The sequence below is a fragment of the Lampetra fluviatilis genome, chromosome 11 (genome assembly GCF_964198595.1).
Source record: "Lampetra fluviatilis chromosome 11, kcLamFluv1.1, whole genome shotgun sequence".
Taxonomy (NCBI): domain Eukaryota; kingdom Metazoa; phylum Chordata; class Hyperoartia; order Petromyzontiformes; family Petromyzontidae; genus Lampetra; species Lampetra fluviatilis.
In genome coordinates, this window is record NC_136285.1 from 3,715,263 (window position 1) to 3,730,404 (window position 15,142).

Genomic DNA, 15,142 nt, shown 5'->3' on the forward strand with positions numbered 1-15,142 from the left:
GCGTGGAAGAGTAGGCTAAATACACTCTAAAGGGGCTCTCTCTGGAACTCCCTCTAACGGAGGCCCTCTTGCCGGTAGTCGCGTGAGCAAGACATTTGCAGGGCTGCGCCGTAACCTTCCCACGGCATCGTTGCCACAGCCCCTGGAATTCCACTACCACACCCATCGTGGGCCCCCACCCCCCCACCCCCGCCCATGATGATATTTAGCCTCAAATGAATCCAGTTTGCTTCACATGTGCCGAGTGGCCGAACAGTCTCTGCAGAGCGGATGGGAGGTCGTGATCCGCGTGCGGGTAAGAGATTCTAAAGTTATGCGTCGATCTGCTCTCGGCTTCCGTGCCTCTGACACAACGTGGTGCACTGCTCTCCGCAGAAAGCCCTGAGTTGAATTGTCTCCCGTGTCACGAAAAAGCAACAACAGCAACAGAAAGACGAGGAATTGGAATGCAATTGGGAGGAAACGAGAGAGAGGGAGAGAGAGCAGAAGGTAAGTGAATTAACACGAATGTAAACCTTCGCAGAGGGGGACCGGCAGCTTCAATTATCCAAATTAAAATGCTGTGACTTCAGCTCGTAATTATATGCCTTTAATTTCTTACTCTGTGGGCATATCACCGCTACCACAAAGCAAATATCGTATTATGATGTAAATTTGCATGGGAGATCAATATTTATGTATTTTTTGTACCTTTATTTTTGCAAGTATATGTGTCACATGTAAAACAATTTGATGCAACCTAATAACACACAAAACCCTCCTTCAATTGAATTGTCACCGTTGACAACATCAGCCATTATCTAGCCACTGCTGGATGAAGGCCACTCTCTCTGCCTGCTGGCGTCATCCCGAACGGTCCTGCCAATGTCTCAACCTGCCTCGTTCTTGCACCTGCACCGATGTCATTGCTTCTTTGTCGTCAAGGAGCATCAACCATCATCACGCGATGAACTCGCAGCAGCAGCGGCTTTAGGCTTGGGCTGGGCATCGAACAAAGGCGGGCACCGCATCGCGCGCTTTCAGACGCGCATCTGCGGCCGTCTGGAACGCTCTTCCTTCCGACATTAGGAAGCCACTGGAGATATGCACTTCATTCCAGATTCTAAAACACATCTCTTTAGAACTGCCTTTTGTGTTTCAGTTTGTTGTCCCCCCCCCCCCCTGCACCGCCGATTAGCACGGACGGTTGCGTACGGAGCGAAAGAAGTTCAACATACATTGCTCCGTCTCCACGGTTTTCGGGCATTCAGTCGCTTTCTCCTTTCGCTGCTTTTTCCTCGGCATCCCTTCCCCAAATGTATCCTGCCCCAGCGCCACCGACTATTTTTTTTTACGAGTCAATGAGAGGCGTCTGACCTGCATCCGTTCCCTATTCCAATTGTGATTCCACACTCCGTCTGTTAGAGACAGTGCGAGTGCGTCAAAGTCGCCAATAAAATACAATACATTATTTACAAAACTAGGAGAGCCTAAGCAGGTCTCAATCTATCCCAAAGTAGGGGTCTACTTTGTGATAGTTGACCAATTTCTGAAGAAGAATTCTTACACTCGGAAGGACACGGCTGTGCCTGGAGTTAGCTCATGCGTTGAAGAGGAAAAGACAACTTTTATTGTTGCAGAAACCTGAACGGTCTCCCACAGTCGTCTCACTGCCACACGAGTGGGTGGGGTGGCTCACGGAAGTTTTATCTGCGCAAGATCCACTAATCCGACATCCAGCCTGCTGGATTGTGAAAAAAACAACAAGAACAAAGATTCCCCGTATAGCTGTAACATACTAAGGGGCAAGTGCTGTTAGCGAGCACCTATGAAGGCCAGAAAGGTACACGAGGGGGTGAGTAGCCAGCACCACGCCCGACCGCCTTTGTCTCCCCAGTGGCGATGTTTACACACCGCACCAGGTACTAATTTGAGGCTGAGTCGACTTAGGGGAGGCCCAGGACCGGTTCAGATAATCGTCACTGGTGTTGGCCGTGAGCGGGAATCGAACTCGGGCCGCCGGGTTCGTAGCGGAGCGCGCTCTACCGATCCCCACTGGATTATAAACACACACACAGACCGCTACGCTGATATTGTTTTCTTATTTAAAGAACATCAAAGGGATCTTGGTTACACATCCTGCTGATGAGGTCATCATTTGTGGCTGTGTTCGGTGGGAACCAGTGTCTAACGGCTCTGTATAGCCGACGATTTCTACCGCCAACGAACTTCCAGTCTGACGGTGGAAGTTCGTGATGGTGCCAAGTCCCTGTAGCTCACAGCTGGGGACTCTACACCGGTGCCTGTGCCAAGTCCCTGTAGCTCACAGCTGGGGACTCTACACTGGTGCCTGTGCCAAGTCCCTGTAGCTCACAGCTGGGGTTCTCCTCCACCCCCCCCCCTCCCGCACGAAGTGTTCTTGCCCCCAGCACCACTGCACCTTCATCGGTGCCACCAGCGTGGGCCACCAGGGACTGGGTTGGCTGCACAAACCCAGCCGCCTGCGCAAGCCATCGCGAGCGTCGCTCCGCCGATGTTTTTCTGCACTCACCGTGAGCGGTCCACGTGTGGACTTGGCTCTGATGTCTCGCCGCTGGGCTTGTCAGCCGACTCCACCCCCGGCACGCGGGATTGTGTGGCACTCGATTGGCTTCTGCTACTTACGTTGGGGTGGTTTGTGGCGACCTTCAGTGGCCGGGTAACGCAGGCGGGGCATGGTCTCGCTTCTGCCCAGAGATGTCCTGGCAGGATGTGGATCGTGCCCAAAGTGTCTCCCTGCTTCATCGAGCATCGGAGTGGCCATCCTTTTCAACGCGCAGCACTGGAGCCAGCGGTGGAAATTCCACATTCACCATGTTATGGCCACTTCTCCATAGGGACGACTGGACATCTGTGAACAAAGAGCTGCATAGCTCATCGGATTCCTCCAGTCTCAATCAAGAATCTGAGGACAACCAATGTTTTCATTGCTCCTTCACTTAAATAACAATGACATTATTTTCACGTCGGACGGAGAGGACCGTGCGTGGAGTAGTGAGCCTTCTGGTTATCGCACCGCGCAATGTACCCGGTGACCCGAGTTCATTTCCCAGGCACAGTTCACAGCAGTGGCGAATGATATCTGAATCGGTCCGCACCCCCCTGTCCATCCAACCAGCCTGGTGAGGTATGGTCAAACGGCCCCAACAACCGGCACGGCATGAGCAGTCTTACATCGAGCGGGGCGGGGGTGGGTATTGCCACAGTGTTCAAATTTATTTCCATCGTTCTCTTTTTAATTGGCAGAGATGTTCGTACGCATTTTGCACCGAAGGAGGCCGACTCGTCACGGCTTTCGCGACGCCTTCGCATCTCCTCCCCAGCAGCGCGTGAATAATATTGGGTTGGGGTGGGTGGCGCACACTCGTAGTAGGATCATGCGGATTCAAGAGTGCACGCACCTCACGCTTGCGTACGGCTGGCATTGATGAGTCGTGCGCTGTTACAAAGACGACGATTGCCTGGGGCAAGTGCTGTTAGCGAGCACCTATGAAGGCTGGAACAGCACGCGAGGTGGTGGGTGGGTGGCCAGCAACCACACCCGGCCGCCTTTGTCTCCCCAGTGGCGATGCTTACACACCGCACCAGGTACTCATTTTTAGGCCGAGTCTACCCAGGTGAGGCCCAGGACCGGTTCAATTAATCATCCCCGGTGTCATGCCGTGAGTGGGAATCGAACTCGGGTGCGCCGGGCTAACCGCTGTGTTGTTCCGCGCACAGCGACTGTGTCACTGCGGCGGAGAGAGACGTTGCGTGAGGATTTGTCGTGGTGGAGGAGATTCACTGATGGACCGTCGTGGTCTCTCTCTCTCTGCGTGCTGGCGATGCACGCAAGCAGCGTCCTGGGGGAAGCAGTTCCGTGTGCCACCTCTCTCTGTGTGGGGCTTGATGCGACACTAAAGGACGGGCCATGACGGAGAGATCGCATTCACTCAGAGGTCAAACACGTGGCGAGGGCTTCGTTAGAAAGGCGGCCGATCAGATGGGGGCTTGTAAAATTGTATCGCCTGGCAGCCCTCCCCGTTTCTTTTTTTTATCGCCTCTCCATGGCTCTGCCTCCCAATAGCCGTAATGTTTATTTACAGCGGTCCGGCTTTTTTCCCAACAGCTCGCGGATGACATACAACAAAACTCTGTGTAAAAAAAGGGTGGCGCATTCCACAAATTGATAGGCCTGATAATCGCAGCCAACGCCTCACAATTGGAATCTTCCAAGTGGAATGTTTTTTTGGGAGGGGGGTGTTGAGGGTGTCTGCATAGAGGTACCAGAGAGAGAGGCATCTTAACGTGCTGATTCTGATTACACCGTAGATGCCTTTTGCATATACATCGTGGGGGAGTGGTGGCGCAGTGGTGAGCGCACTGCACTGTGAATACGGCAGCCTGAGTTGGATTCCTGGCCCCGGCTCACATAATTGGCGAGTGATGTCTGAACCGGTCTCGTATCCAGCTCCGCCTCTCTCCCCAGCCGCATTTTTTAATCCCACACTGACCAAGACGGTGAAGTATGGTCACACAACCCATGAAACACACACGATGAAGTATAGTCACACAACCCCTGAAACACACACGGTGTGAACATTTCTTCATCTATTCAGTGGATTGGCATAGGACCGGAAGTTATTATATATATGTAATGTTGTATATTGCAAGACGCACTTGAATCTTGGACTAGAGCCTTTAATAAACGAAAAAAACACAAAATTGATTAGTTACAATAAAATACCCTTTACCAAAAATAAGTGGATGTTTTTAAAAGAATAAACTATCAGCAAAACAAATGCAATTTGTGACCAAAAAAAACTGCCGATGTACCTCCCAAATCGCAGCTACAGGACACTTGCCACAAATTGCCGATTTCACATTTCCCTCCATGCACTGGGCTACATAGACTGAACATGGAGCTACCCCCAGAATGCACTACGCATCGTGACATAGCCACCTGGGCAAAGAGGGCCCTCTCACCTCGTGAGCGGAGGTGAGAGGGGCCCATCGTTTATTTTGCGTCACTAGAGGGCGCTGTGGCTGTGTGCCTGGAAAGCATGTTAGACTAAAACTATTTAATCTATAAACATTTTTTTTCACCCGCTAATGCTCACTGAGCGATAAACACTCTTTTGCAGAAGCGACCTGGTCACAAATGATTGCTCAACGAAAGTGGCTTATCGTGTGGAAATGAAAAGCGGCCAAATACTTTCAATGAACGTTTCTAAATGTTGAGGGAAAAACCGGAGGTCCCAGGAGAAAATCCATGCGACCACGGGGAGACCATGCACACTCCAAATATACAGCAGGTGTTCGGGTCGGGATCGAACCCACGACCTCCTGTATACCAGGCGAGGCAGTTAACATCTCCGAGCCACCGTGGCACCCACTTGGCAATTCCAGGGATCTCGGAAGTCCTGGCCATGTGCTCTAAACCCTAAGCCACCTGGCTTCTTTACATTTGCATAATGTTGAGGTCATATTTACACATTCATGAATCCACCTTAACAACCTTTAAACCCGTCATGTGTGGGTATGCACAACGTTAAAAAACAAGCTTGTTTGTTGATGCTTTGTAAAGACTTCAAGGATGCTCTCATAAAAGTCTCTGGCATGGGTTTGTAAAATATTTAAATGCCACCTGGGTCTAGTAGGGCTATTGTGTTTATAGTCATAATTCAAATATCCTTAATTTCACAACTCTTTGGTGCCTTTTAAACTTGGCTTGTTGACGCATGCGATTTTATATAGATCTACGTCAGATTATTGTTTTTACATTTGCAGCCTTTAAAAAAAGAAATAAATCTTACGTTGCTACGCAGGAGATCGTCATCAGCAGTTGCAGCGAACCAAAGCTGATGGGCACAACCCTAAACTGCATCCGCACAAACCATGGCAGATGCGGATACTTAATGATGATGCACAAATGCAAAATGAAAAAAATAATTATCCGGTGGTGTGCGACTGTGGTCACCCAGAACGGAATGTGGAACATTTAACGGCTCAGCAGGCGGTTATGACAGCCGATACACTCCGCCATTCCCCAAAAAATTATCTGACTCAAACCACCTCGCTGTAGCATTACAGCTGTCGCTCTCCGTCAGCCTCGACCACGCGCAGAAATATCAGCAGCAGCAGCAGCCATTATCTCCTCGTGCTGGGTGAAGGCTTCCCCATCACCGTTGTCGCCCTTCACGGCTCTGTAATCGCCGCAGTCCACCACTCTCCCCTGCGCGCAAGCCGTTCTCGTTGCTCCGTTTCCACGGTGGTCGTCTTCTCCATTGCGTTCCGCCCTTTGGCTCCCATTCTATCACCAGTCTCGTCCATCAGCCATCCGCCCCTCCTGGTCACGTTGTCCCACCTTACGCTGCTTACCTCTACGAACGGTCGCACTGATATCAATGCGCCCCTCTTAATGTCTCTCTCATTGAGAGTAATTCCAAGCATGTGTCTCCAATGCCTCCCTGCGCACTCTTCGCTTTTCAGCATGAGAGCGTGATGAAAATGTGGCGTGTGCCCGCACTCAAACGAGCGTGTAGGTGACTCGTGAAAACATCAACTTTGTGGCATTAATGACATAATAATGAGATATCCACGACAGCGTTTCATCTTTGCCGAGTAGCATTGTGGCACGAGTTTAAATCCTGGATCGATCAGACTGTTGTGGGGGTCTCTAAATTGAGTACCACTTTGTGGTGGTGAAACTGTCTCGTGCCAAAAACCACGACAGCTTCTGCCACGGTTGAATGATGGCCGCTGCCGCTTGGGCTAAGCAGAACCCAAGGCTCGTTTGAGCAGCAAGACACTTGGCCAGTGTTTGCTTGGACTGTTTTCTAATCGATAAGCACCAAACTTTGCACGAGGTTTGGTTCTTGCTGATATTATACACGACTGTTCTGTCCTCATAGCCTGCTGTGCGTTTGTTGAACTTCTTTGGGACCGTAAGAAGGCAACCGTGCTAATCGGAGGTGCGGATGAAGGACAACAAACGAAACAATATATGTATTTTGAACTTATTTCGCACCGTACACGGCCAACCGTGCTAATCGAAGGTGCAGGAGGACAACAAACTTAAACGCAAAAAGCAGTTTTAAGGAAATTAGTTTTCGGTCTAAATTAAAAAATGCATAGCTCCCAGTGGCTTTCTGTCGGAAGGAAGATTGTTCCAGACGGTCGCGGAAGCGCATCCAAAAGTGCGCGATGCTGTGACCATCTTTTGTTCAATGGCGAGCCAAAAGCCGCTGCGTGTGACGATTTATGTTCATTGGTGAGATCAGCAAGGTACTGTGGCTCATTTGCGGCCATCACTCTGTAAGTAATAAACGCGACCTGGACTCAATCCCACCTATCTTCTAAATCTCGTTCAGACTCTCTCTATGTAAGCCTCGGTATTTCCTGCAATACCGCGAGTCGATCGACACATCTGAACGTACCATTTGGCTAAGTGTCTCTAACAACAACAACAATACCTGTAATCACCTCTCGTGTCTGTATCGGTTCACCGAAAGCAGCGACTTTATTCTTGAAAGTTGAGGGTGCCCCCCCCCCCCCATTCAAGCAAGGTGAACGAGTCTGCAGCCCCGGAGCCGCTGTTGGAAACGAGCAGATGGACGGGGGGGGGGGCCTTTGATTCAACGTCTCGTGACGATGCCACTTGCCAACGGTAACAGTCGGGCGACGGCGGTCGGCCAAAGGGTCGGGTAGGAGCGCGCGTCGCTTTCGACAAGAAGCGTTGGGACACTTTGCCCCCCCCCCTCCGTGCTCTTGCTTGGCCACTGAAGTTGAGGAATGCCACTGGTCCGCCCAACGGTTGAGTGAAGTCATCGCCCGGGTAAACAGCTTCGCCCCCCTCGCTCGCTTTGAGTGCGTTGCCTGCCGGCCTCTGACACAGAGTCAACAAGCTCGCTCGCCCCTCCAAGTCCCGGGGCACATCAAAGTCACGCGTGCCGGTGCACCTTATAGCCCACGATCGTTGCTCTGAAGATTGCTGTAACTCCGTGTGTTTGCCTTCCATAGGTATGGAGAAGGGGGAAAAAAAAAACTAGACAATGCAATGCCCCTAAAAAACACACACACGTGCCTTATTTTTAAATCTTTACGCAGAGAAAGCATCAGCAAGTGTCTCAAGACTGTTTCCGCTTGGATCGCTCGAAACAATTCCGTTCTCGTTGGCCAAGTGTTGTCAAGGTGAAGGCGCAGCCCTGCAATTGCTCGCTCACGCCACTCCAGAGGGGGCTCTGGTGAGCCCCTCTATCGAGAGGGCAATTTAGCCTACTCTTCCTCATGGCCAGTTGTCGTGGAAGAAGTGGGGGGTACGAGCACTTTACCCCACCGCACACCCAAGATCCCGCTCCCATAGCCTTGACAGACTGTTGGGGCAAGTGCTGTTAGCGAGCACCTATGAAAGCCGGGACGGCACACGAGGTGGTGGGTGGCCAGCACCACGCCCGGCCGCTTTTGTCTCCCTAGTGGAAATGTTTTCACACATCGCATTAGGTACTAATTTGAGGCTAAGTCGACCTAGGGGAAGCCTAGGACCGGTTCAGATAATCGTCACTGGTTTTGGCCGTGAGTTGGAATCGAACTCGGGTCGTCGGGTTCGTAGCACAGCTCGCTAACCGCTACACCACCATTCCCCATGCGAGCACCACCATCACACAACCTGCCGATCGACCAACTGTGATGAGCTTTTTTTTATCAAACGAAAGAGCCCATACTTTTGATTGGCTCTCTTTCTACAGAGGATTGAATGTCTTCGAGTGTAGAAGCTGAAGCGGCCATCATCACGTGTTCCTAGTAAGTATATCCCACGTGGGAAACTCAAGGGGCTTGCTGTAGGCGTGATGGGCCTTGGTGAGTGGCATTTTCGCGTTGCAATTTCACGTTAAATGTGTTTGTTGTTGTAAACATTGTAAAGCAATCCCATGTCCTTCAACCACAACGTTAACCAGAGAGAATTATTGTGTTTTTAAAAGGGTGCCATGGTAACCTATGAGTGGTAAATACAATTTACGTGCGTAAAAAAGTTAGTACAATGCATTTAAAACTCGAAAAGAAAAAGGACAGGTGCCAGCTTCAGGACACCGACGTGGAGGCTGCGTGGGGGAGAGTTGAGGAGCGAGTTCCGGAGGGAGGAGGTTGTGTTGCATGCGAAGTGTGGCAGAGCCTGGAACGGGCTGCACACGCAACTCGGTGGTGGTGGTGGTGGTAACGTCGGCTGCTTCTCACTAAACTACGACAACAATATATTTTTTATATTACCAGGTAAGGCCCACTGAGCTCTGTAGCTGTTTTTCAGAAGCGACCTGGCCACAAATGATAGCTCAACGAAGTGGCTTATCACGTGGGCATTCATAGCAGCGAAATTATCTCAACGCATGTTGATTCTAAAAGTGGAAGGAAAAGCCGGAGGACCCAGAGAACAACTCACGCAACCACTCCAAATATACAGCAGGCATCAGGGTTGGGATCGAACGCCACGACCTACTGTATACCAGGCGAGGTTGTTAACATCTCCTAGCCACCGTAGAGACCCTTCTAGAGACGCCTCGATGAAATCCTAGAATCATCGAGCCCCCTACTCACAACCGAACGAGCCAGATGGACCAAACAGCCCCCACCTCGTTTGTTGTAACCTTTCTAATGATGTACTTAACATAAAATGTGACAATGTTGATTGCAATTACTGTATTGAAATTCAAGCGTTGAGTATGAAGTTGATTCAAGTAAAAAAAAAGTCTGTGTCTGGAGTTCGATTCCCGTTCATGGCTAACACCATTGAAGGATTATCTGAACCGGTCCTGGGCCTCCCCTCGGTCGACTCAGCCTCAAATGGTGCGGTTTGTAAACATCGTCACTCGGTAGACAAAGGCGGTCGGGTGTGGCGCTCATGTGCCATGCCGGCCTTCATAGGTGCTGCTCGCTAATGGCACTCGTCCCAACACATCTGTTGAGGCTATACGGGGGATCTTTGTCTTTGTGAGTTGGTGCTCATCTCCAGTGGTAGCCCTGAGCCCGTGGTGTAACTTCCACATTTCCGTGTTGCAGGGTCCAGTTTTGATTCCCAGAAAGTGATGCTCGTTTCTCCGACCGTGGTGGGACGGCGGGCTGGGTCAGGGGGTCGCCAAACCCGCGGCTCCGCAGGCCACTTGCGGTTCTTTTCAGGGCCGCTTCGTGAGGTTATTTATCAATGACTCCACCGTCTCGTATTCACGGTGCATCGCGGCTCGTGAAATATTGAGGGTTTTATTTTTTTTACAGAAATATGAAGAAGAAGAAGAAGAAAAACTGGCCCTTCTTGTTAGTTTTTGGTTGCCGACCTCCTGGGCCAGGCGGGTCATCCCTGAACCGCGATTTGAGCCCCTTCACCTTGCGATTGCGAGCGCTCGAACCTCAGCGCCACGCAGCAGCCATTGTTGAGGCCTCTTGAAATCTGCATAGCGGCGACGGCGATGGCTGGAAGAGCGGTATCGGTGGGCGGAAAACCCCGGGCCTTGCCAATCGCTCCGCTTCCCTCCGGAGGCCTCTTCTTTTTTTTGTTCCCAGTGACATTTCACAAGCGGTAATCTCGGCGGGACGCGGGCGGCTATATAACACCGAGCTGAAGATAAAGTGAGGAAATAAATAAATAAGCAAACCGACGGGCCGGTTAAGATTTATATATATATTTTTTTCGTAACTCACCCACCCCCACATTGGGCATTACTTAAAAGGGTCCTCCGCATGGCCGTGAATTGTTCCCTTGAACCAGGATGGCCAGTCACGGGACAATAGCGGAACAATTTCGCAGCTCATAAATAACCGCATTAAAAAGCGCCCACACTTTGCGTCTCTTTTTATTTTCCCTTAATGCCCTGACGCGAATGGGTCGGTTGCATGGGGGGGGGTCCCTTAACTGGGCGGACCCCGGCTCCCAAATAGCCTGAAAAAGAGAGGGGGGAAAACCCCACGCTCTCTATTCACTCTCTCACTCTCACACACACTCTGTCAGTGCCAACAGAGGAAGGTGATAAACTTAGTTATGCACAGCGGGAATGAATGCCTGGAATGGCACGTGTGTGTGTGCATGTGTGTGTGAGTGTGTGTGTGCTCATTGTGGGGGGAGCGGTAGTGTCGCGGTTGGCGCTACGCTGCGCTACGAACCCGGCGACCCGAGTTTGATTCCCGCTTACGGTCAACACTGGTGACGAATTATCTGAACCGATCCTGGGCCTCCCCTAGGTCGACCCAGCCTCAAATGAGTATCTGGTGCGGTGCGTAAATTTCGCCGCTGTAGAGACAAATGCGGCCGGGCGTGGTGCTGGCCACCCACCTCGTGCGCCATTCCGTCCTTAATAGGTGCTCGCTAACAGCACTTGCCCCAACAGTCTGTAAAGGCTATAGGGGGATCTTTGTGATTGTGGTTAGCGTGCTCCCCTACGAACCTGGCGACCCAAGTTCGATTCCCACACAGGGCCAACACCAGTGACGATTATCTGAACCGATAATAGGCACCAGCGATGCCCAGTCCTCGGCATCGCTGGTGGGATGTGGAAACATCGCCACTGGGGAGACAAAGGCGGTCGGGCGTGGTGTTGGCCACCCACGCCCTCGTGTTCCGTGCCGGCCTTCATAGGTGCTCGCTAACAGCACTTGCCCCAACAATCTGTTAAGGCTATACAGCCGGGGTGGGGAACCTTTTTCTGCCAAGGACCATTTGGATATTTATAACATCATTCGCGGCCATACAAAATTATGAACTTAAAAATTAGTCTGTTATATTTGGTCAAACATTTAATTAACTCACACCTAATGTGATGGCTGGAACTGCTTCTCTTTGGTGAGGCGTGTGATGTTCGCTGGTATTCATGATGTTGCTACTCGCAACTGCTTTTCTAGGTTTGCTCCTCGATTTATTGAATTTCGAGTCCTGCCTGCGGTTGCCTTGGTAGGGCCAGACCAAATGATTTCACGGGCTTTATATGGCCCGCGGGCCGGACGTTCCCCACCCCTGCAAGTATACAGGGTAACTTTGTCATTAAGATAAAGGTTCTGGCCACGCCACCATCTTCTGCGCCGAGATGGTTTTAATAGGTGCTCATGCACAGCTTCCGCTGTCGATCCAGTCTTATTTAGTTATATTTACTCTTTTATACATATGAAGTATTGGAAAATGACGGCAGGAAACTCCTTGACGGGAACACACTTCTTTTATTAAATCTTGACTTGTAACGATACAACGCGTGGCCTCTCTTCTTCACAATGCGGTCACCATACAACGGTACAACTCGTGACCTCTTCTCTCCACCCTACGCTTCTCTTGACTCTCTTAGATTCTGTGCTGCTGGCTCTCTGTGCCTCGTGTAGACTCCGCGCCTCGGCTACACTCTTCTCTCGTCTCGTGTAGACTCTGCGCCTCTGCTACACTCTCCACTCGCCTCGTGTAGACTTTGCATCTCTCTCTGGCTACACCGTATGCATACTCGGCTCGTGTAGACCTTTCTCTCTCTCTGGCTACACCGTATGCATACTCGGCTCGTGTAGACCTTCCTCTCTCTCTGGCTACACACTATACATCACTCAGCTCGTGTAGACCGTTCTCTCTCTCTGGCTACACACTATACATTACTCAGCTCGTGTAGACCGTTCTCTCTCTCTGGCTACACACTATACATTACTCAGCTCGTGTAGACCGTTCTCTCTCTCTGGCTACACACTTATGCCTTACTCTCCTCTACTCTCCATTTCTCTCCTCTCCGGGCTCTATCTCTGCACCTTCGTCTTCATTCTTAGATGGTTCCACTTCTGCCCCCTGCTCCTCTGTGCATCACCTTATATACCTCTTCTTCCCGGGAGACGGAGCGGATGCGGACCTCAACGTCGGCACCGCTCCTCAGTTACCCAATCCCCACGCGCTATCTCTACGATCCGGTTCCGCTCAGCGCGTGTTTCCACTCCCCGACCAATCACACCGCGCTGCTACCCGATCACTCCCTCTGGGCGCGTCACCGGCACACAGCCAATCAGCAGCACTACCCCCACCCGCGCACTGACGCCTGCTCCTCCCCGTCAGCGCGCGTCACCACACACACACCAGTACATACGCGCTGGCACACGACGTATACACCCAGCGCGTATCACCACTACACATATGACATGTGCCATGTGTATATAGTAAGTGCACGTGTGCTCGTGTGTGTGTGTTGCGGGGTTCTTTCATATCCCCTCGCTCCTTTTGAAGTCGAAAATACCAAAAATGCGTGTCATTGTGCTTCACGTGAAATGTTTAGAATTCACCGCTGTTTCCTGAGGATATCGGTTGGCAGCAGACTCGCCCTCCGCCGTTTATACAAGCCGCGCCTCTGCAGCAGCATCGTGAAGTGAAAAATACCGCCCCGTTTTTGTTCAAAAACAATTTGATCACGGGTCACATTTCATGATTTTCCACCGTATTAAACCGACTGTTTAACCGCGGCTATTATATTCTCGTTTATTAGCATAAATGTATTCATAAATAGCCGGTCTCGGTTTCCCACTTGCGGTTATAGCACTCGGCTCACTTGTCAAAAAGGTTGTGAATTTCAAAGCCAATTTACAACCAGGCCCATTTTTCTGCCTTCTGGGGAGAAGTAAAATGAGTACCGCTTTGTGGGATGTCAAGAGTGGGTTGTCTTCTTGAGAGATTGGCCTCCTAGCGGTGGTGAGATGTTAACTACCTCGCCTGGTATGCAGGAGGTCGTGTTGATGCCTGTATATTTGGATATTGCATGTTCTTCCCGTGGTCGTTTAGATTTTTCTCCGGGTCCTCCGGTTTTTCCCTCCACATTTAGAATCAACACGCGTTTGGAGTATTTGGCTGCTATACATTTCCACGTGTTAAGCCACTTCGTTTAGTTATCAATTGTGACCAGGTCGCTTCTGAAAAAGAGGTGGATAGCTCAGTGGGCCTTACCTCGTAGAAACAAAATAAAAATAGTTTCGTTTCTTAGTTTAGACATCATTGTTAGACTTTCCACCACTGGCCTGGGACCGCTAAGAAAGATGAACGCCGCCCCGTGCTCGTTGGAGCGGGAGACACTTTGGTTGTGCGGTTCAGCTCTCCGATGCATTTGCGGGTCGCAGCCCCCGTATTGTTCTGCACGATGCCCGACGTTTTTCTGCACTTGCTAGGGCCTTCTTCATGATCGGAAACTGAAAAAGGTTCCCGAAGAAAGAAGCCAATAACAAAGAAAAACATATATCCGTTATTCTTTGGTTCTTTCGGTAAAGTCACGTAGGTATAGAATAAAAATACCTACGTGATTTTACCGAAAGAACCAAAGAGTATGGATTCATGCAGTCACGAAAGCTTCAAATCAAGATATCAGTTATTTATTTTCCGAACCCATCATTAAAATAGATTTGTTTTCTTATTGTACCAGGTAAGACCGACTGATATATACAGCTTTTTTTTCAAAAGCGACCTGGACAAAATGATAGCACAATGAAATGGCTGATCACGTGGAAATTGACAGCAGCCAAAAACTCTAAACGCGTGTTGATTCTAAATGGAGAGGGAAAACCGGCGGGGCCCGGGGAAAAATCCACACGACCACGGGGGAGAGAGAGACAGACGCAAACTCCAAATATACAGCAGGCGTCCGGTTCGGAATCGAACCCACGACCTCCTGTATACCAGGCCAGGTTAGTTAACATCTCCTAAGCACCGTGATGATGATGAGAGAGAGACGCAAACTCCAAATATACAGCAGCAGGCGTCCGGGTCGGGGTCGAACCCACGACCTCCCGTATACCAGGCGAGCCAGTTAACATCTCCTCGCCACCACACGGCACCCACATACATAACGGCCCCCCCCCCCCCACCTTTTTTTGCCGGTCCATAATGCTAATGAATGCGCGTGTCCGTCAACAGGGGAGCAGACATTTCCGCTCCGCCCGTGCGGACGGCGTCAGAGGCCGGCGCGACGCTCCCCGTTGGGAATCTCGCTGCGCGGGGCTCCAGCCAGCAGCGAGCGCGGCGGGCTAATCGCCCCCCTTTCTCTGCCGCAGACTACGGCTGTGCGGGACGAGGTGCCCGCCGGTCTCGTTGGAAGGGATACGAGGGCGGTAGGTAGGTGGAACGGCGCTGACAAATGTGGCCAATGGAGTGGTCTGTCTGGGC

At 50.9% G+C, this 15,142-nt stretch overlaps 1 protein-coding gene across 3 annotated transcripts in view; it reads left to right on the top strand.

Moving 5' to 3' along the window:
- The first annotated feature begins 255 nt into the window (after nucleotides 1-255).
- Nucleotides 256-15,142, top strand: part of LOC144934736 (dynein axonemal heavy chain 3-like) — an 864,594-nt gene continuing 849,707 nt past the window's right edge. The window contains exons 1-2 of one of the 3 annotated variants that reach the window (XM_078860816.1): nucleotides 271-295; nucleotides 15,031-15,091. The gene's annotated coding sequence lies outside the window, so the exon portion shown is untranslated. Of the gene's footprint in view, nucleotides 296-15,027; nucleotides 15,092-15,142 lie in introns of those variants that run through there. The other 2 variants (XM_078860821.1, XM_078860817.1) reach the window with 2 other exon arrangements.